The sequence below is a fragment of the Bemisia tabaci genome, chromosome 3 (genome assembly GCF_918797505.1).
Source record: "Bemisia tabaci chromosome 3, PGI_BMITA_v3".
NCBI lineage: Eukaryota > Metazoa > Arthropoda > Insecta > Hemiptera > Aleyrodidae > Bemisia > Bemisia tabaci.
Window position 1 is genome coordinate 34,819,137 of NC_092795.1, and position 24,639 is coordinate 34,843,775.

General features: G+C 41.0%; 1 protein-coding gene across 1 annotated transcript in view; it reads right to left on the minus strand.

Moving 5' to 3' along the window:
* Mid1 (calcium-permeable channel component Mid1) overlaps positions 1-22,073 on the minus strand; it is a 138,656-nt gene extending 116,583 nt beyond the window's left edge. Inside the window, exons 1-2 of the mRNA XM_072298236.1 lie at positions 21,230-22,073; positions 16,344-16,941 (exon numbers count right to left, since the gene is read on the minus strand). The gene's annotated coding sequence lies outside the window, so the exon portion shown is untranslated. The remainder of the gene's footprint in view (positions 1-16,343; positions 16,942-21,229) is intronic.
* Positions 22,074-24,639: the final 2,566 nt, after the last annotated feature.

Sequence of the window (24,639 nt, forward strand, 5' to 3'; positions counted from 1 at the left end):
CAAACGTGAATTAACCGTGGCAACTTTCCGTTGAAGGGTTGAGAGCTTGTTCAGTCATTCTTGCAAAGCTCTTTTAGGCGCGCCGCCAGATTGGCGCGCGCAGATGCTCGGCGATTCTTGAAAGAGGCTCAACGAGGGGTAAAATGCAAAAGGAATCGTCGCAAAATTAAGTTATTCAGCAAAGAAAATGAAAAAGCGTTCGAGAAACTTGTTGAAGGCTCCGCATGGGAGTGAACCATTTTACAATGGAACAGGCCCTTAAAGTGCACTCGATCCGGGGCGAATTTCCCGTCCGGAGCGTTTTACATTATATTCGCGTTTACGTCATTTTGCACCCTCTCTCTCTCGGCTCAATCCGCTCATTTTCCATTTGAAAGGACTTCCCGGAATCGGAACGCTTTTTTAGTGCCTTCAATCGACAAAGGCTCTTGTTAAATATCGCGAGAAGTGAACGCAGACATGTAAATAAAAATAACGCTCGAGTTTGAATAAGGTCGGCTCTCGATGAAGGAATCTTGGACTGTTTGAAGAGTTTGAAAAATTATTATAAACGCTCGTCACTTCGTCGCCTTCCGACCAAAATATCACACACGCCAATACGACGTTTCGAAAGTTCCGTCGCTATTTTATTTTTTTGAGAGAGATTGTTGGTTGAATCTATTTGAAAATTTCACTGGTTTTTATCGGCAGCAGGAAGAAAATTCGATGACACTTTTGGACAGCTTCGTTGAACAATTTCTCTGTGAAAAATAAAAAGGTGGGCGGGCATTTTTAAACGTCGCGTGACGCTTGTGATCCTCAGGCCGAAAGGTGTATCTTTAGAGAACTGTACTACCGTGCTAAGAAGAAACGCTGCGCGCCGTATGATTATGCGAGAGTTGCTGAATTTTCCTGCAGAAAAGGAGCATCTTTAAGAAAAGTTATGCATATTTTCCCTTGAAATTTTCAGATATTGCGAACAAAATTGCCTGAAAATTTCGACAAAAAATATTCGCAATTTTCCTAGTAAATCAGTCTTTAGTTGAAGGAAATGTGGCAACGTGTGAATATTTACACGACGCTCTTCCTCAGCATGTCAGTATACCACAACCGATGAATCGTAGTGCCTGTTATATAGTGAAACTTAGTCAGATACGGAAAGAACTTGTTATTATTGTTTCACAAAACATTTATATTATATTCTAGTGAGTCTGTCGTGGAAAATTAAACGCAGATTTTGGGTGCATGAAGAGAGACATCGTATTCCACCAGGCGTCGACAGTTGTGACCGTAATATTGGTATTACGACATTGACATTGCAGACATTGCAGTCTCCATAGTGAGCGGATCTGGCATTAAATTCATCTCTTTTTTTCCTCAAAAACAATCAGAAAATACCAGGCTGCTGTTACATATCATTAATCACGCAAGTTTTAAGGCTAGGGAATGGAGAGTTTAGTATGCAGAAGATGTGCGATACTTTACACTCGCCATCGCAATTCCACACCGGTGATAAATTAAGCGCCTAAAACTGCCTTTAAAAACTTTGAACGAGCCGACTCACGCGCCTAAATTGTCCCACCAGGCCAAGAACGCCGAAGTTTACGCTAAACATATCTTTCGGTGTAACATTTGTTCTCCAGAGCTTAAATTGAATCGAAGCAAGCTGAAAAAGAACCACCAGCATTTGTTCCTCGAAATGAGTTAAATATGGTTTTAATGTATGTAATCTAGCACTAAAGGTCCATTGTGTTTTAAAATATTTCAGTTGAACTGAAATGTTGAACTGGTCATCAGAAATACAAGAGTTTTTTTTGCAGTAGATACTCCCTTAAAATTGCCCATGTAAGGTATTGTTAAATCCCCGAGAGTGAAAACTTCCACCTGTCGCCAAGAGGCCATTGGAGGGTCTCTTGTCTCTAAAGGGTGATTTTTATCCCGGTTTGTGACACTGTTGAGGCCTAAAATACGGGAACCAATCAGAAATGGATTCGTATCGTCTTTAATCTCAGTATATAGGGACTCTACTCCTCACGAGGGTGAAGAGGCAAGGTAAGATATGAGGGGGGGGGTGTAAGATAGGTAAAAGAGGGAGCTGGTAGTGAAAATTGGGGGAGGGACTGATTAGATAATAGGTATGTGATGAGCGCGGCGGTGAGCCGGGGCCACCGAAGACGATTGGGGTCGTGGTGGTGGCGGCAGAGTGGGGGAAAGGGGGGTGGAGGGAACGGAGCTCATTGAAAACGAGCCCTTTTGAACGATGTTGCCTCGTCCCTGAGAAAGCTATCGTCTTGCGCCACCTAAAATAGACCCCATTCAGAGCTCCAATTTCCCGGAACTAGTTCCAAATTCCGGAATTTTTGAGATTTTGTTTGAATTTTTCCCAGAGCTTTAACATACTCCAAAATGTTCCGGATCATGTGCATTTTACGGAACTTCGTGGAACTTTTGAAAAATTTTCAAAGGAATCCCGGAACTATCGACGGCTATAGAGTGAGGGGAATTGAGACAAAAAAGTTCCGAATCCCGGAACTTTTGATGGAAGTGGAATGGGAGCACTGACTCCATTGAACTTTTTTTCGAGGGATACTCAAACATGAAAATCGGATTTGACGATTCTTATACCTGATAATGATTATGATTTATTTACGAAACGCGATAAGCAGTTTCGGTACCTTTTTTATCCAAGCTATTTTTATATGTGACCATTCAGGGGAAAAGGCCTCAGTCTACGCGGGCGAAATTTCCAATGGAGAGATTTCTGTCTAGTTGAGTAAAAACAAACGGAATTTAACCTTGACACGGAGAAATCCCCCAATTTCCTTCCAGGAATCAGTTGCAAGCGGATTGGTTCATTTTTGTGCCAATTGAAGGCATGCAGTTGTATTCGGTATAATCCGTCAGTTTTAAGCTTTGAACGATGCAAATTGAATTTTCAGAAATTTCTCCATTGAGACCACGTTTCTCGGGTTACAACCTGTAGGGCTGGTCCCTGAAGCTGTAGGACTGGTCCCTGAAGCTGTTGGGCTCTGCATTACTGCCTGTATTTTGCGCTATTTTTACCTACAGTAATAGGGCTCAACATTATAAGTTGTTTTTCCTGTATATGCATTATTGCACTTTCAAACAATTCGTCAGCCCCTCACGAAATAACGCGTATCTATATTTCAATGTTGCTAGATTTTTCCGCGCGAATTGCATTTTTACCAAGAGAATTTTGAGAATATCTAACTGATAATTTCACTAATTTTTCTTTAGATCTCACGCAAAAATCAGACAAATTTTCAGCGAAAGATATGCATGTTCATGCTCGTAAAAAATTTAATCGTTCGAGTCAATTTTGCAACGTTGCAATAGAGGTGCGTTCCCTTGTCCGGAAAACGACGAATTTACCTGTAATCCCTTGGCGAAAATGAACTCAAAGATCTGCTTTTGATTATTCTATACAATAAATTAAAGGCAGTGATTTTACACATTGATACAATACGGAGAGAAACAGCCAATGAGATCAGCAGTAGTTCTGAAAACCCTCAGGTGTAATTCAATAGGCTGGACATTCTTCAAGTTTCAGCACGTTTGAGTTAATGCAGTGCTCTTCATTACAGTCGTAAATACCGAGCATCAAAACCCGATTTGGGTAATGATGGAATGGCGCTCCTCTCCGCGAATTGGCCGTAACACAGCACTTACATTGACACCGCTGCCCCAGCATCGCATCGTTGCAGCGTCTGGCGAGGGCGCGGGAGTGCGGGGGAGTGGACGGGAGGTGGGCGAATCGATAGCGCGCTTATGAGGTTGTGACTGCGAGTGCCGTGCGGGTGGCCGGTTCGCGAACCGAAGGCGCAGACCGCTCGCTCAGTCCTTACTTATTCATTTGGCGAGGGTTTCCAGATAAACAGACGCGAGGTAGAGTAGAAGCAATTGCTCGCTGATGCCGGATTGTTCAAACAGTTTACAGTTTTACCCAGGCGGAATGATTTAAAATGAGCTGTGAAATAGGCGGTTTCCTGCTTCGTGAATGCGATTGGTAGAGAATCTGCTACGACAACCAGCGGACTGATTATTGAAATTGATGGACAAAGCTATAGACAAAGAAGACACAGGGAGTATGAAGCGATCCTATTGGTTGAGCTGGGTGGCTCCTGTAGACACATGGAGAAAATTATAGACTATCTGTCGGGTCTCTCGTGGGTTGCCGTTAGTTAGACCTTTACCTACCTTCTTTGTCCATTGAAACCACCCGCTTCCACCAATAGGATCTCTGCATATATCTTTTGTCTCCTTTGTCTATAATTTTGTCTATCAATCTCAATAATCGGTCCGCTAGCATACAGGGAAAGCTACGACTACACGCACTTTCTCCTGGGCCTGCATTAAAGAATGAGGGGGGAGGGATAGAAAAAACTCTTTTTTGAGAGGGCATCCAACGTCTGTGTAGAGGTCATGCGAAAACTCCAAAAACAGGGGCTATTTTTCTTTTTAAACAAAAACTACCTTAGTTTGGGTTTTCGATGTGCAAACCTAACAGACTCAGAATTAATTATGCTTGCTCATAAACTCATTGCAAACCTGACAGGATTGCTTTGATTGGTTTTGACTGCCTCTGAACACTCTTTGGTCTTGTCTCCACGGTACGTTTCATGGAATTTGTCACGGGGAAAAATATCACTTGCGAAGTTCGGAAACATTTTGAGTTAGTCAATATTAATCCCAATAGCAAGTATGGCTCTTATACTCCTTGAATAGATCTAAGCTCAACTGAGAGAGGAAGAAAAGAAAGCAAACTATGTGATATCTTGTTGGTTACTCGATTGTTCGTGTTTTTATAATTTAAGTAAGTAATTTATTTTACTGAAAATTGTGTTCAGTTCTTATTTTGATCTCTATAAATATTCGATTTTTACTAATTTATCTTCCCGCGCAAACTTGTCGCAGGAACGTCCCCCAACAAAATCCCAGAGGTTTCATTCCTGCGATTCGAACCAGCGAAAAATCCTATGAGAACGTCCCGAGGAGGATGTCTCAGCAACTTTAAGTAACGTGTTTCGGACGAAAGTTTACATTTAAAATTAAGCAATGAACAATTCTAACGATTCGAAATTTGCCCATAATTTAATGCAATGTCATTTAATGGATCGTCAAAATTGGTCATGACTCAAATTACATACCCTCAGGAACGTTAGATGACCTTAGTAATGTTTATTTGATATTTTCCTCATCATTTATAAGTGTTTTACCAAAAAGTTACTTGATGATACACTTCACATGCTCTGGTGAACTTTTTTAGACGTGTCAGGCTTAGCATAGATTGATTCAAATACAGAACTCAAAATATCTTCGCGCATACGAGTAAGCATTCTTCTCACGCAAAAAGGAATATCGGATTCTTACATCATGAATTAAGTGGTAGTCATAGTTTGATGCACGCTATTTGTGCGTCTTTTAACCTCTATACGCACATAGAAAATACGGTGTGAAAAGCGCCTTCAAAATCGCACGATACCCCGCCGTACTCAGGAGATCGAATAGTTGTATCAAACATTAAACCGAGATTACAGGGTGCGCACCGGGATAGGATACATACTTTCTGATTAAAATTTCACGTACCTGAGCATGGTGCATAGAAAATTATCAAAACAAACCCATGAGTGATAAATTGACATTTACCTTTCACATCAATTCAAATAATCGCTCAACGACGCCTGGTGTGAAACTTTGATGAAAAGCCATGTTTTGGAATCTTGCACTTGTCACTTGGCTCTATGATTAGTTCACTAATGTGCCCCCCATACGGACACACTGAAATTATTTCTCTCACAATACATCTACGGTTCTATCGAATCACAGTTGAAATTAATAGGTTGTATAGAATTTCTTCATCACATATTCTATCCTCTTAAGGCTACCGTTAGGAGCCTGTATTGCATGCGGGACATTCCATTGCATGCAAGAGCAGCGAGCCCTTTACGGCCGGAAATTGCACCTGAGATGAAACAAGCGTTGAATGGAGCCAGCAACAAACTTGATTCATCGTTGTCTTCGCTGAAAAGCTTCCATTGTTGCTCGGTCACAATGTTTTTTGGAACTTGGTATGAACTGCAAGAGTCAGTTTGGCAATTTTTTTGCATCGCTGGCTTGACCACCTATTTTTTAGAACAAAACCCGAGACTGTTAGGTTTAAGAAGATGAAAATAACTAAAAGGGAAACTTGTTTTTCTTTGGAAAACAAGTGGAAACAAATTGGAAATTGGATTTTATCCCTAGTTATGATTCTCAACGCACATACACATTGCTGTGCAACGACAACCCCCCTCCCTCCCCCGTTCGCCCGAAAAAAGAAGGAAGGAAGGAACAGAGGAGAGAAGGAGGAAGAACGCTTATATTTGGTAATTATTCATGACGAAATTGACTCAAACAGCACATTAAATGTTTTAAATTTTCAGAGAAAGCCCCTCGGACCACCCTAATGCCCCCCCCCCCCCCATTCGAGGTATTTGAATCCGTCAACTTTTAAAATTAGATAAATTATCACCTTAATTATCCGAAGCGAACGATCCGAGCGAATTAAACAGTTTGGGCCTTTTAATCAGTGACTAAAGTACTCGGTGCACTGTCTCCATTCATTTGAGGTACCTCCTGTTTGCACAATGTGCATGTGAGGGTGTGTTTGTTTGTGTGTTCTGCGATGTACTTACAACACTGATCTCGCAAATCATGAGCCGAATATTGCTGACAAATCTTGGCTTCGCCCTTTGATTGGGGGGCTGTAATTATTATTCGTGATTTGTGGCCGACTGCAGCCAATAAAATTCGGGCCCAATATGCTACAAAAATGACTGCCATTGATAAAAGAGATCTCGGTATTTATCTTTGGATGAGACAGTTGAGAATTGTTGAAACCGATTAAATTTCGTTTTAGGAGAAATTATTCTAGTTAGTGGTGATACTTAAACTACGTAAAGTTGTAGAGGAAGGGCGATTGGGCCCTCATAACGTTACGAAATGATACGGCTCAGTGGAAGGTATTGAGCGAGGCAATAAGCAAAATTTTGAAAGATTTCCTGGGGTTTGAGGAGTTTTTCATCCACCTTCTTTATTCGTTTACTCTTTTGGGAAGGACGGGGGATAGGGGGAGATCACTAAATTTTACCAGTGCTCTCCTCCTGAAATTGCTTTTGACATCTTTTCAAAGCAAGGCTTTATGCTGTAGCTTTTCCGATGTGACGCATCAGATTGGTTTTATAATGTAATTTTGGAGAAAGTCAAACGTCTTAATATATGTCGATTCTAGATTTTTTTTTCGATTTATTTTTTTGGCGAAATTTTTTATAAACAAAAAAAAAAAAAAAAAAAAAAAAAAAAAAAAAAAAAAAAAAAAAAAAAAAAAAAAACAAGCGGGAAAGCTCTAATACATTTGTATTAGATAAGCGCTTAGCTGTTATCAAGGTCGGCGCGTTTTTAAGTTCCTCGAAAAATTTGAGCAACGTTCAGTAAAAGAACGCGCCTCACCGAAATTTCAACTATCAATTCTGAGAAAGGTACACTATACTGTTAAAAAAATGGCTTATAAAAAAACGATGGTCGTCCGCTCTTTGATATCAGAGGCATTAAATCAAGGTATAAAAGATAAATCTAATTTGAATGTGTGAGGCATCCTTATCCCTTATCTTGTAATTGAGCGGATGGGCCATTTGAACGTATTGCCACTAGTTTACTAGAATTCTATGGGCAGGTCAAAATCAAGAAGCGGTCTCTATCGGCTGAGCGCTTGATAATGATCATTCGTAATTTTTGCGAAAAATCGTAACATTTTACTGTAACTAAAATTGACATAATGAAGAGCATAAAATAGCTCCTTACGAGTGGGGAAAAGAATGCAAACTCTTAAATGAAATCACCACGTTTTTTCTGTGGACGGCTGAATTTGTGTCTATTTAGCTACGAAGCTGAGCTGTTTATTCCTCCTCACTATAACAACCCTGAAACCATGGCTCAAAACTAGGCAACTGCAAAACGGCGAGGATTGATAGTGTGGTGGCAGGGGTGAGGGGGTGGGGGGAAGGGAGGTGGTTTCTATAGAGTGGGAAGAGGTGGAGTGAGGCAAGAACAGAGCGTGCACATTGTAGGAATTTCATCGGCAACTGGATGTGCTCGTTGCACTCGGTGCGGGAGTTTTCATTAAACTTCCCTTTTAAAGAACTCGATAACTGCAAAGGAAATGGGCTCTTCGGGACCGCTTTACACGCCGCCGGGCACTCGCAACTCCACGGACCGCCCGTTGTCAGATCGGTTCTCGATTGAAAAACCGCGCGCCGGCTCGGTGAAAATCCACCGCGGGGAAAATTCCTCGGGAGGTACTGAGTAAATCGTCAGGACGTAACTACGTTGCGACGTTGCAAAATTTTAACTCGCGAACACCATTTTATTGGGAAACTTTGGGGTGTTTTCAATTGAAAATCTCATTGAGTTTTCTTCTGATCTGGTGACACGCAAGAAGCAGCAAACGTTTGGGCAGAAATATCACCTGGTAAAATATTTAATTTTTCAAGTCAATTTTGCAACCTTGGAATTGAGTTACGTCTCCTCGTCTGCGAGAGACGAAGAAGAGACCGCAACCAACATTTTTCAAATCGAGTTCAAGGCACGTTACTTGTGCGTCTCTTTTACCTCCGTTTACTAGCAAAATACAGGCGCGGCGTAAAAAGCGCCTTCAAAATCGCATGATACTCCGCCTTACTCAGGAGATCGAATAGTTGTATCAAACATTGAACCTCTAACCGAGGTTATAAGGTACGCACTGGAATACATGTTTTCTGATTAAAATGTTACTTTGGTGTGCATTGATGCAGCCAGCATTTTTAAAATTTAGTTTTTGACGAAGAGCAAATAGATTCATTCGTTAACAAAAAAGTCGGTTAATTCATCGGTTCCTTTCATAATCAATGAATATTGAAAATTTCACTGTCTTTTCAGTGATTACCTACTTCCTTTTATGTTTTCAGGAGAGCTTGCGTCATCTTTGGCTTGACCCTCCCCGTCACCTACTGTCATCCATTGCTAGACCCCCTTTCCCCCTACTTGGATGACGTAATTTATGGACGGCCCCTTAAACCTCCCTTAATCATTACGCAAACCTTGTGAGGCCTCCTAAGGTAAGGAGTTGTTTATGGAACGTCTATGAATACAGCAATTTGCCTATTCCATGAGGAGGCAATCGCCAGTGTGAGGAGAAGGATGTGGTCGGAGCACGTTGACCGAATGGATGAACAGAGACTAGCGAAAATGTTTATGACCGGACAATCCTTCGGGAATAGATTACCTGGACGACCGCCTAAGAGATGGGCACAAAGCTGGCTCTCTTCTCCTGAGTATGGTCGAAAATTTTATGCTGTTCTCATAGATTTGACGAGTCCTTTATTTTTAGATTTTTAATATTTATATAGTTTATTGTGCTCGATACTGGATGGCCTGACAAACAGGGCTATGCCCTAGTCGTTAGTGGAAGAAGAAGAATCAATCGCCTGATTGCCTAAAAAGGCATTCTAGTTCCTGTTCGACAGCTTTGACTCTAGGTTACTCCACCCTCAATTAAAACTGTCGCGTAAGATAAATCCATTCGTCGGTTTCCTCACAAAAGAACGTTACTGCATTTCAATGTTGCCAAATTTCCCGCAAAAAGTTCATTTTTACCGGGAAAATTTCGAGAATTCCGAACTGAAAATTCCACCAATATTTCTTCTAATCTCGAGCGAAACTCAGACCAATTTCCAACAAAAATTTTGCAGGTATATTCTCGTAAAAAATTGAATTATTCAAGTCAATTTCGCAACGTTGGGATGGAGTTACGTTCCTTCGTGCGGGGAACGACGCACAGTGGATCGAGTGAATGAGAGAGGTCGGACATGAATTTTTTTACTAAAACTGCAAATTTTGATGTTTATTTTGTCACATTTTAAATTTCAAGGGGTGCTTTTAGAAGAAAAGTTTACGAGGAAACCAATCAAACCATTTTTAGAACCTCAAAGTTTTGTATAAAGGGAGTTATACGCGTTTAAAGTTTCCAAAGTTTGTCCTACCTCTCCTATTGACTCGATCCACTGTGCGACGTATTGTGGCAAAATCGGTACGATACCGTGGCATTGTATCGGAAAACAGGGAGACACAAATTCCGATGGGATAATCTATGGTTATTGCGCAGGATGCTCCTGAATCAAGGAGCGTGAAAAAATATCGATTGAGCCTGAATTGAGAGCTAAACAAGGTGGGGGATTGGCGCCCGGAGAACGTGTCTTAGCGAGAATCCGGGTGCTAGCCGATCCACGTGTAGCGAAATGAGACAGCCGGGATTACGCAGTCAAATGGAGACATACTTGCACTCGCCGGGAGCAAAAAAAGGTGCCCGCGGTGAACACACACTCACCAGCAGGTCGATTGTTGAATCGTTATCGAATGACCTTGATCGATAAATAGCATTGTAAAGATAGGGATTTATCGATCAAGTCCATTCGATAACGATTCAACAATCGACCCGCTGCTGCTCCTTCTTCCTCCGGGGTTTTAATTTCATGTTTTGTGAACGCTCACTACGCGGCACGAAGCATACTTCTATCCTAGAATGAACACGGTAAAAAATGGGCCTGTGGTAATTAAACTTCAGCTAGAGCAAAATAGAGTACTTTTATAGGGAGAGTGGACGACTCGATTTACGTAGCTCTTAGGGCCCAAAAGGGCGACATCGCGAGAGACGAAAATCACTAGAGAAGCACCGCTGCCAACCTATGAATTTGAAATATTAATCAATAGGACCGACAACGCATTGTGAACAAGCGTTTTCAAGGATTAACACTTTGAATTTGAGAAAATTTATGCGAAATCCAAGTTTTATACGTACTTCTGCAATTTTGATTTTTGATCGGTATATACCTACTCTCGCAGTTTACATTAATACCGCTAGATAATTCGAATTCATACGTTGGCTACACTTTTGGGCCCCAAGAGCTGCATGACCTTATCAAATCCAACCTCCAAATCAAGTTGTTCATAAAAAAACCTAAATTTAAAAATTCACTGAAAATCCACCGAACCTAAAATGCCAAATTTTAAGTATAAGTATAGCCCACAGAATTACTTCTTCATTTTGTTGTTATCTCAAGTCTGTGGAATGCGTTGAGCATCAAGTTGTTTGGTTTTTTTTTCTTTTTTACCATTTACCGTTTACGAAAAGGAATTTACATTCTACATCAGATAAAAATGGACAATTTAGGCCGAAAAAATGTGTTTCTTCAAGCAACGATGTTTCCTTTGTTCCGTGTTTATGATTCTAATTTTTATTTTTATTTTATATCATGATAATAATTAATAATATATAAATAAATCAAACGTTAAAAAAATAATTATATAATTAGATACATTTGATTTTAAAACCTTACGCATGAGCGATTTATTTTTAAAAAATAATCATAAACTTATTGTTTTTACCTTGTCATTAAACATGCAGAAAAATTTTCGGGGAACAATTATTAAGCGTGGTTCTTAAAATACTCTTTCAAAATATATAAAATAATACGCTCTCTTTGAATTTGACCATTACTCGCGCGAAGACACACCTGCAATATGTAAAGAAATGATTAACAAATCAACTGATAAACCTATATGTGTCAATTTTAAAGACAACGAAGATGAACAGTTCACACAGTACCAGCTCCCAACCTAACAAGTATTCTCACTAACATAAAGATCAGTGAAAGATACTCTAGAGCAAAAGAAAGAGTCATACCCTATATAAAATGGATCAAAAATCACCATCATCGCGTCAGAAAGGTCCAAAATACACTGTGCCCAACTTCACAATTTGCCCAAGAAATATGCATTTTTTCAAAACCTCCCACTTCAAAAACCATATTACGGTACAGGTGAACATTTTGTGAAGAATCGTTCACCCTTGCGCGCATTAGGATGCTACGCAATATTCAACATGACCGACGCCAACCCGCCATAATAGACGTGACGTGAAGAGGTTGTTTTGGAGTAGCTAATTTCGAATTTGATGTCCAATTGGCTACATTTTAACACCCTGACCTATTAATTGTGGGCAAGCTTGCGGCGCGGCGTGCTGCCGCTGCCAGCTCGGAACGCGCACTGACGCCTACAAACCTAACGGGATACTTCAAGCATTGCGCAATGCGTGAGGTAGCCCTTTAGGTTTGTAGGCATCAGTGCAAGTTCCGCGCTGGTAGCACGCCGCGGCGCGGCGCTTCCGACATGACGGGCGGGTGGTAAACGATTTCTTGCGGGGACAGCTCACTGACGGAGAAATTCGCACATCGTGTACATTTTTTTTTTTTAATTTTTTTTAATTTTCAACTTTTAAAATTACACACTGGTTGTGTGAAGTAATAAGTGGACTCTCAACGCTAGATGAAGTGTAATAATGAAAAGCAGTTCGTGCGCCATGCGCTTACCTAAAAATAGTAATGAAATATTACGGAACAGTCCGAAAAATACGTTGAAGTAATCGCAAAATACGGATTACCTCAAATTGCAGCAGGACTCCCACAATGAATGTGCTATGCACGGCTGAATATTTTCACCATTGGGTCATTAATTTCAGCTCAGTTTTCGAAATGGAACTTGTTTTTTTCGTCCTTTTATTTATTTCAACACGTCAAGTTGCGAAATCGGCAGAGAGAGCATTTGAGGCTACATCGATTCGAAAAGCGGGAGAAGACCCACAACATTGCAACAGCGAGCGCTTTCGAAGCGAGGGAATACGGATTAAGCTAATGGGTATTGAAAGGTGCACCCGGCACACTCGAGCGCTCTCTAAGCTCGAATCTGATGTTTTTATCTTGAGCCGAAAGAATTCGCGTTCCTTAACCACTGCATCTTGAATGCACTTACATCGGACTTAGAAGGAATAAAAGACCCGTAGCTGCTACTCATCAAAAGATGCCCCGATTACCGCGATGATTTTTACTCTCCCCAGTCTTCGTGCGTGAGTGGATGTTACAGATCTCCTCATACACGCTTAACTGTTTTATATTGCCATGGGATCCGAGGAAAACTCTTGTATCGTACTGGAAACGAAAAGGAAATATTTCCGGGCCTTCTTTTTTCCTTTTTTTCAGAGTATTAGCTACGCGGGTTATCGTATTTGAGTGTTGTAGCTAGGTGTGAACGCCGTAATAGAGAATTTGCATGCAAATGTTTCATTGCGTCATCTGAAAGTGTGTACCTAAAGAGCCGATTTCACAGTATTTTTTATAAATTTTGCCGATATGGGAAATAGTATAAATGCAGATTTAAAAGTGAGAAAATGCACCGCCGATAAATTCAAAATGTCGACGATAAATTCAATCGAAGTCTTCTTCAGTAAATCAAGTAACTTTTTTCTAAAGCGATGAAAAATTCTGCGCTTTCACACTGAGCGACTAAGACAAAGAATTTCTTTTCGTAATATTTAGATCATTTTCTGAGTCGTTAATTCAACTGGCGACGCGTAGATTAGAAAACGCAAAGTAACGAATCGGTTTCCAGCCATTCCTCTGTAGTTTGGAAGTTCGTTAAACGTAACCAGTTCATTCAGAAGGGAGCACATGTGGATCATATTTAGTAAAAAGGAACCAACGCAATTACAGTGTTTTCAAAATTGTGCAACTTCTCTTTTTCTTTCAGAAATACCTAATATATGTACTACATTGAAATTTATACAATTATTTTTCTCTAAAATTAACAAATGTTTGGTGGGAAGCCAAAACTATTTATTATTCTAGGAGATTCTTTAGATTATTTTGAGTAAGCAACATGTTTACAGCACTGTAATTGCGCTGGTTCCTTTTAGCGAAATGCGATCCATGTGTTGCACTGCTTAAAATTAGACCGTGTTCATCGGACGATTTTGTTCGATGTATTCCATTAATTTAAGCGATAACACTGAAATTTTGCCTCACAAGTTTCAAGGAAGACCCAAAGGATTAGTTCACGAGGCACGACCGAACACGCCCAAACGAGTGCCAATTGATCGGCTTTATCGGCACAGATGAAGAGGATATTCGGAGCAACAATTGAAAAAAGCGACATGCACTACGGAAAGTTGATTGAGCGTGGTGCTTGATGGGGGTGATAACGGGGGGGGGGGGGGGATTTCGAGGTTGATTTACCTCGGCGGCCCCTTTATTATCGTCATTAAGGGGCAATATGCGACATGTCGTAAGCTCAGACAAGCGATGACGTGTTCCCGGAACCTCCCCGCAGTGCTGCCAGCTGCCGCGTTTCCCGGGAGCTCACATTCACGACCACTGAATAGGACTTCGGTTGAACGAACTTGATTCAGCCGCCCCGATGCCTGGCTGATTTTAAATGAAAGCGATGACTGTGGTGAATTTCATCGATAGTTACCGAAATCAACGTTCCGAGTGGGCTGTACCGAACGACGCAGCGGACGAAATTGAAGTAACGCGAAACTTTGGTAAACGGAACTTGAGATTTCGGTGGAGTTAATTTATTTGAAATGTGGTTTCTTTTTTAAAAAAAAGATAAGTAATGCATACCTGCACATATAACCGGATTTAAGAATTGTGTTACTTGGTGCGAGATTGATTTAGGCGCCCCATGAGGAGAGCTTTGATGAGGGACCCGCTACAAGTAAAGAGGGGCCCCGGGGAGGTCTGACGAAATTTTTTAAAAATCTAGTCTCTAATAGGGCATTTTATGAGTGGCTGCACCTAAAATTCAGGGTTTTAGGGTTTTCGAGGGGGGTGGGGGGGGGGGTCGCCGTTTTGAGTTTTCGGGTTCAAAATTGGTCGATTTCTTACATGGTACAATTTCAGGCGGAATCTTTCCATGATTTTTAATTATGATGAAAAAGTTTCAAAATTTCGATGAAAAACCCGAATTTCAGGTGCACCCCCCCCCCCTTAAATTTCCCAAAGGAAGGTCAAGAGAGCTTCGTGACCATAAAATCCGGATTCTTTGGAGTCGATTATTTAGGGGACAATCTTACTCCGTAGAATCTCCGTCAATTTTGCGACCAAAGTAAAATTTGGGGAGGAGGCACTATTCCCCTTTAGGAGACTTTTTTGCATGCTGGACAAAATTTAATGAAGGAGACTGGAGAAAACACAATAGGCTACAATCGATGATAAGACGAAAATCACTATCTGCATAAGCGACTGAGATGCTTGACTGAACTCCAGAGCTTAGATGCAAACTTTTGAGAAACTCGGTGTGACAAGGACTATCATACCCTCGGAGAAAATTAGACACCCTTCGCTGGTATCGTGGCAATGGTGAAAGCTTTAACTTTCGGGGATCCATCATTCAATTGTTAACTATCCTTCTTGTTAGCTGTTGAGTGGTGTGTTAAACAATTCGTTCAGCAAACAGGCCGAAGTTTACTAAACTGGTTGGGCACACTGCTTATCTCATAGCTTAGTATCGAACCAGAATACACTCAACAACCTACAAGAAATTAGATGAAAACTGCTAGCTTATTGATACAGGAAAATACAGTCCTTAAGAACATGTTGATCCTCTGAAAGTAAAAGTTTCTACCTGTCGCCAAGGGGCTGTATATCGACGGTGTAAGTCGGCAATCACATAACTCGGTTTGTGACGTCGCAGACTTCCTGTCATACTTTATTATTTAGACGGAAAACTACTCAACGGCGGTTCTTTAAATCTGCCCGGATTTTACTTCTCTGTGCGAAGAAAATCCTGCATGAACTTCAAGAAATGATGTCAATTTGTCCTCCATTAAAAAAATAATATAGAGGCGGAGCTTTTCAGACACCGCACACGAGACATATGATTGCGGACTTACACCATCGATATGCCTCTGGTTAGCCTCCTTGTTGGCAAGGGCGGACTGGCAGTCGAAAAGTTAGGAGGCGACCTAGATTTTAGGGCCCCTTCCCCAGAAAATGTTGAAAATTTTACACTTTTTAAACGCAATTATAAGCATTTTCGGAGTCAAATGCAAGATTATTTGAACTTCAAAATAACCTATTCTCAAGATTCTTCGGGGGCCGAGGGCCCGGGCTCCTCCATTATTTCTGGGGCCCCAGGAGCCCACTAGATTTCCCTGTCCATTCTGGACTATGAGCTTTAGGCGACCTTGTATGTCTCTTAGAAACACATTTTCAAGGATTCTGAGGTCTTGTGGTGACTGATAAGGATTGGACAATTACAACATTACTGGGGGAAAAAACGATGACTCGAAAAAAATCTCCGTGTGGGCCCCTTCGGCGCTTCTTGTTAGGGGCAAATTGTTAGGAGGCGATCGTTTCTCCACCCCCATGGCCGGTCCGCCCCTGCAGTTGTTGGCACTGAAAAAGAAGGAAATGAAGGAAAATTCAAAAATTCACCTGATTCAAATATTGGACTGTGCACTGTCTCGCGTGTGACAAAATGACTAGGGATGAGCGGCTGAGTACTGTCGGGCCACTTTGTGCCAGCGATCTTCATCTTGCGTCCTCACGCGCCATAAAGGAGTATTCCACGGGCTAGTTCATCACTCGACCGCCAGGGCTGGACCCGCGCCACCGTCGCCCGATCATCCGATAGCAACAACCTCCAACCACAAACCGACACGGAACGCAGCGAAAGAAACGGAGCGGAACACGAAAACTACCGCCGAAAACACTTAACTACCGAGCTTAAATATGCACACCAATTAAAAATTAACTCTTTTATATTTTTAGCTTGTTAAACTACACAAAAACTGAGCCACTAGTAACGATTTAAATGATTATTTTATTTCGGGTTTACTAATTAAATGCACCGTCCGATTCACGGGAGCGAACATCCATCTGGGAATTCGAGGTTAGATTAATTCGATCGAGGTGTTTTCATCCGCCTCCTCGGTATGAAAGTATAAAAACTCATTGTTGTAAGGCAAATGAGGCGTCGGCCGGCCGGAACGTCGTTCCTTCCTCCAGGAGGGATGATCTCATCATGCCGCACCTGAAACACAGACAAAGATGTAATTTTTAGAGAGGAGAAAAATATTAAAATTTTGAGTGCAATGCAGACTTTTTAAACAAAAAAAAAAAATACAAAGGATTGTTCACTCGAATCAGTTCAAAATTTGCCGATTGAAATGATCATGCATCGAATACTTTGCCATACAGCCTTTCAGTTCGATTTAGGTTGCTCTCCTTTAATTTTTGAAAAGTAAATAGTCCATTTGGTATGGTCATGTCCAGAGAATGGCAGGAGACAGGTTGCCGAAGAAGGTCCTTGATTGGGTTCCTCCTGGGAGAAGACGCAGAGGGCACCCAATGAAAGGTTGGAGGGAGGGGATTGAAGTGGAAATATTTAGGTGCTCAATCCCCCAAGTACCCCAAGATTTGTGGTTTGAAAGAGAGCAGTGGAGGTTAGAAGTCGTAGAGCGCGAGGGAGTGCTGTAAAGCGACTTGTATGTATGTATGTAAATAGTTCAACAAGTTTCTTTCTTCATTTTTCCATCCGTATAAATTCCTATTAATGCACGTCTTTTACTATATGCAAACATAACATGCGATAAAGACAATCACAGAAAACATCATTCAGCGAGATTGATTGTCATCATGCATCCGCAACTAGAATTGCGAGCCAGGGGGGCTGGGGGGAGGGGAAAAGGGAGGGATTCATAGTGCACTCAGAGCCTGCTCTACATTAGCGTAGGGAGTTAGTTCATCGTTGGGGGGGGGGGGGGGGGGGTGTCCGCCGATGGGAGCTGCATCTTCTGCAGCCCTTTCCCTCACCACCGATAACTACGACCCTGGATCTCTCAACTCATATTCCGAAGCTGCAATCATCGTGCTGGAAATCAACATTTTCCCAGCCGGACCGTCACTGTAGCTGCGAAAAGAAATTAACAGGAGTCCGACTAGGAACTCGAAGAAAAAAAAATGAGAGCCACAGAGAGGCGACAAATTCGTCATTTTGTAACTTTTCAGTGGAGCAACATGAATAACTCGGCCGTAATTTATTTAAATTTATACGACAATAAAACGGAAGCGAACGTCTTTCCGGGGGAAAACAGAGACATGCAATCAACATAAATTAAAATATCAGAGGACAGCGTTTTGAATTTGCTCTCCCATCTGGCGAACACGGCGACCAAGGGGTAAATGCCGAGCAGTGGCCACGGTGGCGGCGTGCGGTGCTTCGGGGATGCTCAGACCATAGTTGTCCGGAGAACACTCGTTTTTAGCACGGAGCCCAGAATGAGTAGTTTTCATGGCAAAAGGACATAACTAAGATCGGTGGTGAGCTGTGAGGTGCAAATGACTTGGGACTTTCTGCAGCTTACTTGGAAGCGGAGTTTAGCCTTTTTGCCAACATCCACGAGTAGAGTGTGTGGGGTTAATGAGCGCCACTAATTTCCTTCGGGCGCACAGTGGATCGAGTCAATTAGAGAGGTCGGACATGAAATTTTTGACTAAAACAGCAATTTTGATGTTTGTTCCGTCATATTTTAAATTCTAAGGGGTGCCTTGAAAAGAAAATTTCACGTGGAAACTAATGGAACCACTTTTAGAATCTCAAAGTTCCGTTTAAAGGGAGTTATAAGCGTTTAAAGTTTCCAAATTTTGTCTGACCTCTCTTATTGACTCGATCTACTGTGGGGCGTTTTTCCCTTACTTCTCGTGACTCATCATACACACTGAATCTCTCATCATTAATAGATACAAACACCGCTGCTTTCGTTTTAACCTTTTCTCACTCCTTTTTTCCCCAGGAAATCAGTGGATAATCTCAGGAACTGTCAATGGAACCAAAAACAATATATTAACATGAAAGTATCGCCCTTGGACACATAACGTCCTTAAAGTTTTACACTGCCACAAAACTGCAACAATGGATTTCCACGAAACAAATTGTACCTCTCCACATGAGGAGTGCTCAATGGGTTGACCTCGCAGTCATTTTCAAACCTTTTTTTTACATGAAAAATTGTAGGAAAATATATTTTAAAATGAGAGAATTTACCGCCCTGTAACATAACCTGGCGGCATACCCATTGAAACACATGTATTTGGCAGATAAGGATACATTGTCATATTTCCTCCGATAATAATTGTTCAGTTTAGAAACCAATGATACTCTCGTGTTCAGTTTTCTCAGTAGTTTCTTTTTGAACATTTACCAATTTTACTATCTTTTTCAAATGTGCCAAATTTCAGACAACTGCAAATTTTTCATTGGATATAGGTACCTTGAAATGCTTGAAACATATGCACGATGTCCCTTCAAATTGCAGTTCATTACGAATTAATGACGTGTTATGAACAAGATAAGCTTTTCCAGAATCTGATTTTCCAATCTTGACAGAAGGGAATCCCTTTAAAATACTGAATATCAAAACAAGGAAAGCCATACAGATGTGTGATATGCAATATAGTGATAATTTTTTAATCTGCAATGGGATTTTTTTTAGATATGAGTTTTTTATTTTCTTACCGAGGTGTTATTGCTCTACGGATCCACTGTTACTTACAACCACGCAATCTACGTTGAATTTGAAAGGCATTATCATTACCAAATTGAAATTAGGAAGGAAAAAGTTGAAAACTTAAAAGTTTAAAATGAAATCGGGAGCCACAGACAAGATGGAGTTCAGTCAATGTTCTGGATAATGTCTCAATTAATGAGCACATTTACGGATATACCAATGCACTAATAATGACTATTTATACTTCAAAAGAGAGTTCATGGTAAATTTTGATTGTTTTACCGAAGTACTAAGACACTTATTTACATAGCTCTCCGATATGTACTTTTATGCTCGCCGGTTGTGAAAGCTTCGATGCAAATTTCTCATTTTGCACATAGATTTACAACTGATTTGTTTATCCCATGCAAAAGTAATGACGCTTGTTAAGAGGCTACGTCGTGATATCTTGTTTACAAGAACAGCATGACTGCGAACAGTAGATTATGATTCGAACCGTAAACTGAGACACCAATAAATTGCGGTGTCAAGAATGCAAGCACCCATTCGAGGTTCATCGAGACACATCAGTTGTCGTAAGTTGATAAAACCAGTGAAGCGCAAGGGAATAATATTAGTGAAAACGGTCTGTGGTTTTACAGAACCATTCCAGTATTCAATGAACCATTATTAATTTATCATTGCACGATTTATGCCGAGCAAATCTATTAACGAAGTGGAATGGGCGCAGCATTGCCTCAAATTTGGAATAACGACTAAAAAATTGACTGTTTGCTCTTACACTGAAAAAAAAAAACGAGAATCTTGAAATTTTTTTGCAATGTTAGTCCGCGTTATACGTTGCAGCGTGTTATTCGTATTTTCTTAGTCCTTCGCAAGGTTTTATTTTCAGAAAAATTTCGACCTACTGAGGTGTAATTCAGGAAATCGATGTGCGGACTGACTTTATGAAGTTCATTTTCTTCGGTTAAAGCCTCAAAAGAGGTTCAGAATTGCTCTGGGACTAGTGTGCCATTGGCTAAAACACAAGGGTACGAGATTTAGGCAGTCATGAAAACCCATAGCGATGCATACTTGTTAGAAAAATCTCCCCCCCCCCCCCGTCCCCTTCCCCCGACTGATTTCAGGTTGGATCATTTTTAAATTTAGATAAAAATAGATGTCTCAGTAAAAATTAAACAAGAAATCATGAGCCCGAGCTTATTATAATGATACCTAGATATTAAGAAAATTAACCAAATTATGCGAAAGGAGCTCTTCCTTCAGCTCTATGTAAATTAGGCTAGAAACTTGAGACTTTAGTTAATGACATTGAGGTATTGTATATTTCTATATGTGTAGTCTATATCCTAAAACTTTTTTAAATTTTTACAGTTGTCACATTGTTCAACTCTTTTTATCAGGAGATGTAAATTGCTGTATCCTAATCACATCATATGTACAGAAGCTCCCATGATTTGGCCAAAAGTTAATCTGAGGGTTTGAACTGGTTTGAAAAATGTGTTAGATCATCCTACGTCGACTTCTTAAAAGACTCAGAAATTTATTTCCAAAACTTACGTTTGGAATTCAATGAAAAAGGAGGCGAAAACAAAATGTACAGACTAATAAAAGTTGATTTTACTAAAGCATCGATCTGATTTATGATTTTGATGGGAACAGAATCAAGAGAGGAAACCATCAGGAATTTATGAAAAGCTCAACATTGACTTAAAATTAATGACGGAATACAGAGTGTATAATAGGCCTGGGAGAGTTGTAGCTTTTTTGCCCTGTATCTCTTACTAAGAATTAGGTTAAATGGACAATTACCTCAATTTTTCGAAGACATGAACTGCAAATCTTCGCTTCGCGCGGTCAAAGTGTGAAGTGGACCGCGACTTTCCAGGACTCCGAAGACGAAGTGATAAACAAGGTTAAGGTACTCGTTTTAAGATTCAGAACAGATATCACAGTCTGAGAACATCCGGCGCGACACCTCCACCCTGCGAAACCGGTTCACCTCCATCGAACGCCGAACAGGGTGGGGTCGTAAAAATTCCACCGCTCACTGCCAGACAACCAAACCAAACGAATGGAGCAGCCGTTTACATCCACAAATCCGACCCGCGGAACCGGTTCACCTCCCGAAGATGACGAACAAGGTGGAGTCGCAAGATACAAGTCCCTCCGCCCACTATCAAATCACAAAACTTAATAAATGCATACAACCGTCTATATATACAAATCGACCCTCGAGAACCGGTTCACTCCCACGGGACGACGAACAGGGTGGGGTCGTTAAAAAACAAAAACAAAAAGAAATCAGAGGTTCACCTTCCACTACTTGACAACGATATTATATATAATATATATAGCCGCCTAAATATATAAAACCACTAGCATATCGCGCTAAAAAAAGGGAGAAAAGGTCAACTACAAAAGAGCTAAAAAAGGGGGATTGCGGGGGCCAGTAGAAAAATCTCTGGAACGGGGCTGGAGGCGACGCACCCTTGGCTGAGGTCTGACTGAGGGCCGGGCGCCATTTTGCGGGCCGGTGCGCACGGGCGCTGCGCGAGAGCCGCGCGCATCGCTAATCGATTGCGGGTCGCAGCGAGCGAGCGGCGAGCCGACCTACTCCCCAACTAACGCCCGCGCGTGGCCGATGCATACCCGGCCGGCGCGACTCACGCACCCGCCCTCCGTCACGGAGCCCGCCCGTCCCCCACGGCCCCACGCCCCAACGACGCGCCACCCCGTCAAAAAGAAGGAAAAAACCTAGTCGCCCCCCTAACACACGACAACCTTTCAATCTGCGGTATTGGAAGGAGGGCTGCGTTGCAGAAGTCATCCGAATGGCCACACGGAAAAAAATTAAATGTTGATTTAGCATTTATACTGTTATAAAGATGTCCGACAAGTTTCAAATGCTGATTTTACAGTACAAAAATGCTGACATAACAGTTTAATTTGTACGTTCTGCAGTGGGCGTAGTTACGTTCGTATTTGTTAAAATGTAAAATCAGCATTTGAAACTTGTCGGACATCTTTTTAACAGTATAAATGCTAAATCAACATTTAATTTCTTTCCGTGCACTCTAGAGAGCCGCGACCCTGATGAGTGAGCAGCGTTTACAAAGATGAAGTAAGGAGACGATAGATATGATCTTCTCTGCGAATTTTGAATGGAATTGAACAGATGGATTCAGAGATATGGCTGTAAATAGATTTGGGGGACGCCGGACACACATTTTTCAAGTGTGGTTATTTTGACTCCAGAGACCTTAAAACGTCTAGAAATGATGAAATTTCAACTCCGCCTCCCCGTGGACGATTACACTACTTCCTCTACCCTACACTGGAAAAAAAACACATTGGATCTAGAGTCCAGACTCTTGAAAACATTGACAGGAAAAAGGACTCTTGATTCAATCAGATTGAAGCTTAAATCAAAAGGAAATCCGCTCAAGTTAAGAGGCTTGGTTCTTGATTTAAGCTTAAATCTGATTAAATCAAGAGTATTTTTACTTTTCGATGTTTTTAAGAGTCTGGACTCTAGATCCAATGTGCTTTTTTGCAGTGTATAGGGGAGTGAGAAATTAATAAAGTATACTGATAGAAGACAGCTTGACTTAGGTACTATTCCACTGAACGCCCGACAACCAGACTTCAAGCACACATGGGACTTGGGTGGTTTATTTTCTATCAAAATTATCGGTTTAACAACTTACTCACTGAACAGTTGAACTTCGCCGCTTGTTCAGTGTCAATTGGAGAGAAATCTCTATTCATACAATTTGCAATTGCATTTTGTGAGGAACTTTTCAAATGATGAAGACGAGCCAAAACCTTCGGATTAAGAGGAAAACAACTTCTGACTTATTATGAAACCTTTAAGCTTCTTATTTGATTTAAAATCGGTATTTCAAATATGTCTTTCGGGCCTTGAGCGAGCTAAGTAGAGGTGCGAAGTGAAGGACATATCATAAATCAAATGATCAAGCGGTTCAGTTTTAATAGGTAACGTGCAAAGCAGGCGTCAACTGATGTGTTCATTTTAAATTGAGAGACATTTTTCACGAGAAAATCGTTTTTCAAAAAAAAAGAAAAAAAAGAAGGGGGGGGGACTCGAAATTTTTTCACCGCTTAAATTAAAAACACTCACTCCACTCTGCGATCACGCATGACATTGACCTAAAATGAGTTTTATTCTTTCGTTTCAAAATTCGACTCGGCTTGGGATTGGTAGGGGCAGTTGTCAGGAAAAAAACCGGACACGGCACAACTGTCGTAAAAATACTAATTTTTAGACGGACGTGTTGCATCTGCAAAATTGAAGGCTATAGAGCCGTGAACTTGCACCGATCCACTCTATGGTACCAATCGAGTGTCACTCCGATTCCGGAGTCGAGTAAAAAAGCTAGGCCCTATACGTTTTTCCTATTATTTGCCATGTAGAATTGTAGACACTCGATTTTTTCTTTTCTTTTTCAACCACATGTCTTGTTTTTTCTACACTTCTAAATACGCTGATTTGCGTTTGTATATACAGTGAAACCTGGTTATAACTGCGTTTTATTCTGTATTGAAGTATCACTTCAGTATTGCAGCAGTGCCCTCAGTATTTGTCGAAACGGAATGGTACCACTATAACACTAGGGTAATACTTGATGGTAATGTAGGACGGTACATCAGAGCCTTTTGCATGAGGAATTTCTCCTTAACGGACATTTATATAGTAGGTTTGATGTAAAAATCGCATATAATTGACCGGCATATAACGAATACCATGCTGATAACGAGTGTATTTTTCCACCCGTTGAGATTCCTCTGTGACCAAAGGCCTCAGTATATTTAAAATTGAAAGAGTACGTGGCTCCCAAAAAAGGCCTCTCTTATTTTCTATTCGGAGCGTGGGCGGTAACCGACAGTGATCCCATTTCCCGGAAATAGTTCAGAATTTCGGAACTTTTGAGATTTTCCTAAATTTTTCCCAGAACTTTTGAAATTTCCGAAGCATTCCGGATCTTCTGTATTTTCCGGAACTTTCTCGTAACTCCTGAAAAAATCTAAAAAAAATCCCAGAAATGTTGACGGTCATGGAGTAGGAGAAATTGGAACAAAAAAGTTCCGAATCCGGGAACTTTTGAAATTTCCGAAATATTCCGAATCTTCTGTATTCCCGGAACTTTCTCATGACTTTTAAAAAAATAAAAAAAAATCCCAGAAATTTTGATGGGTCA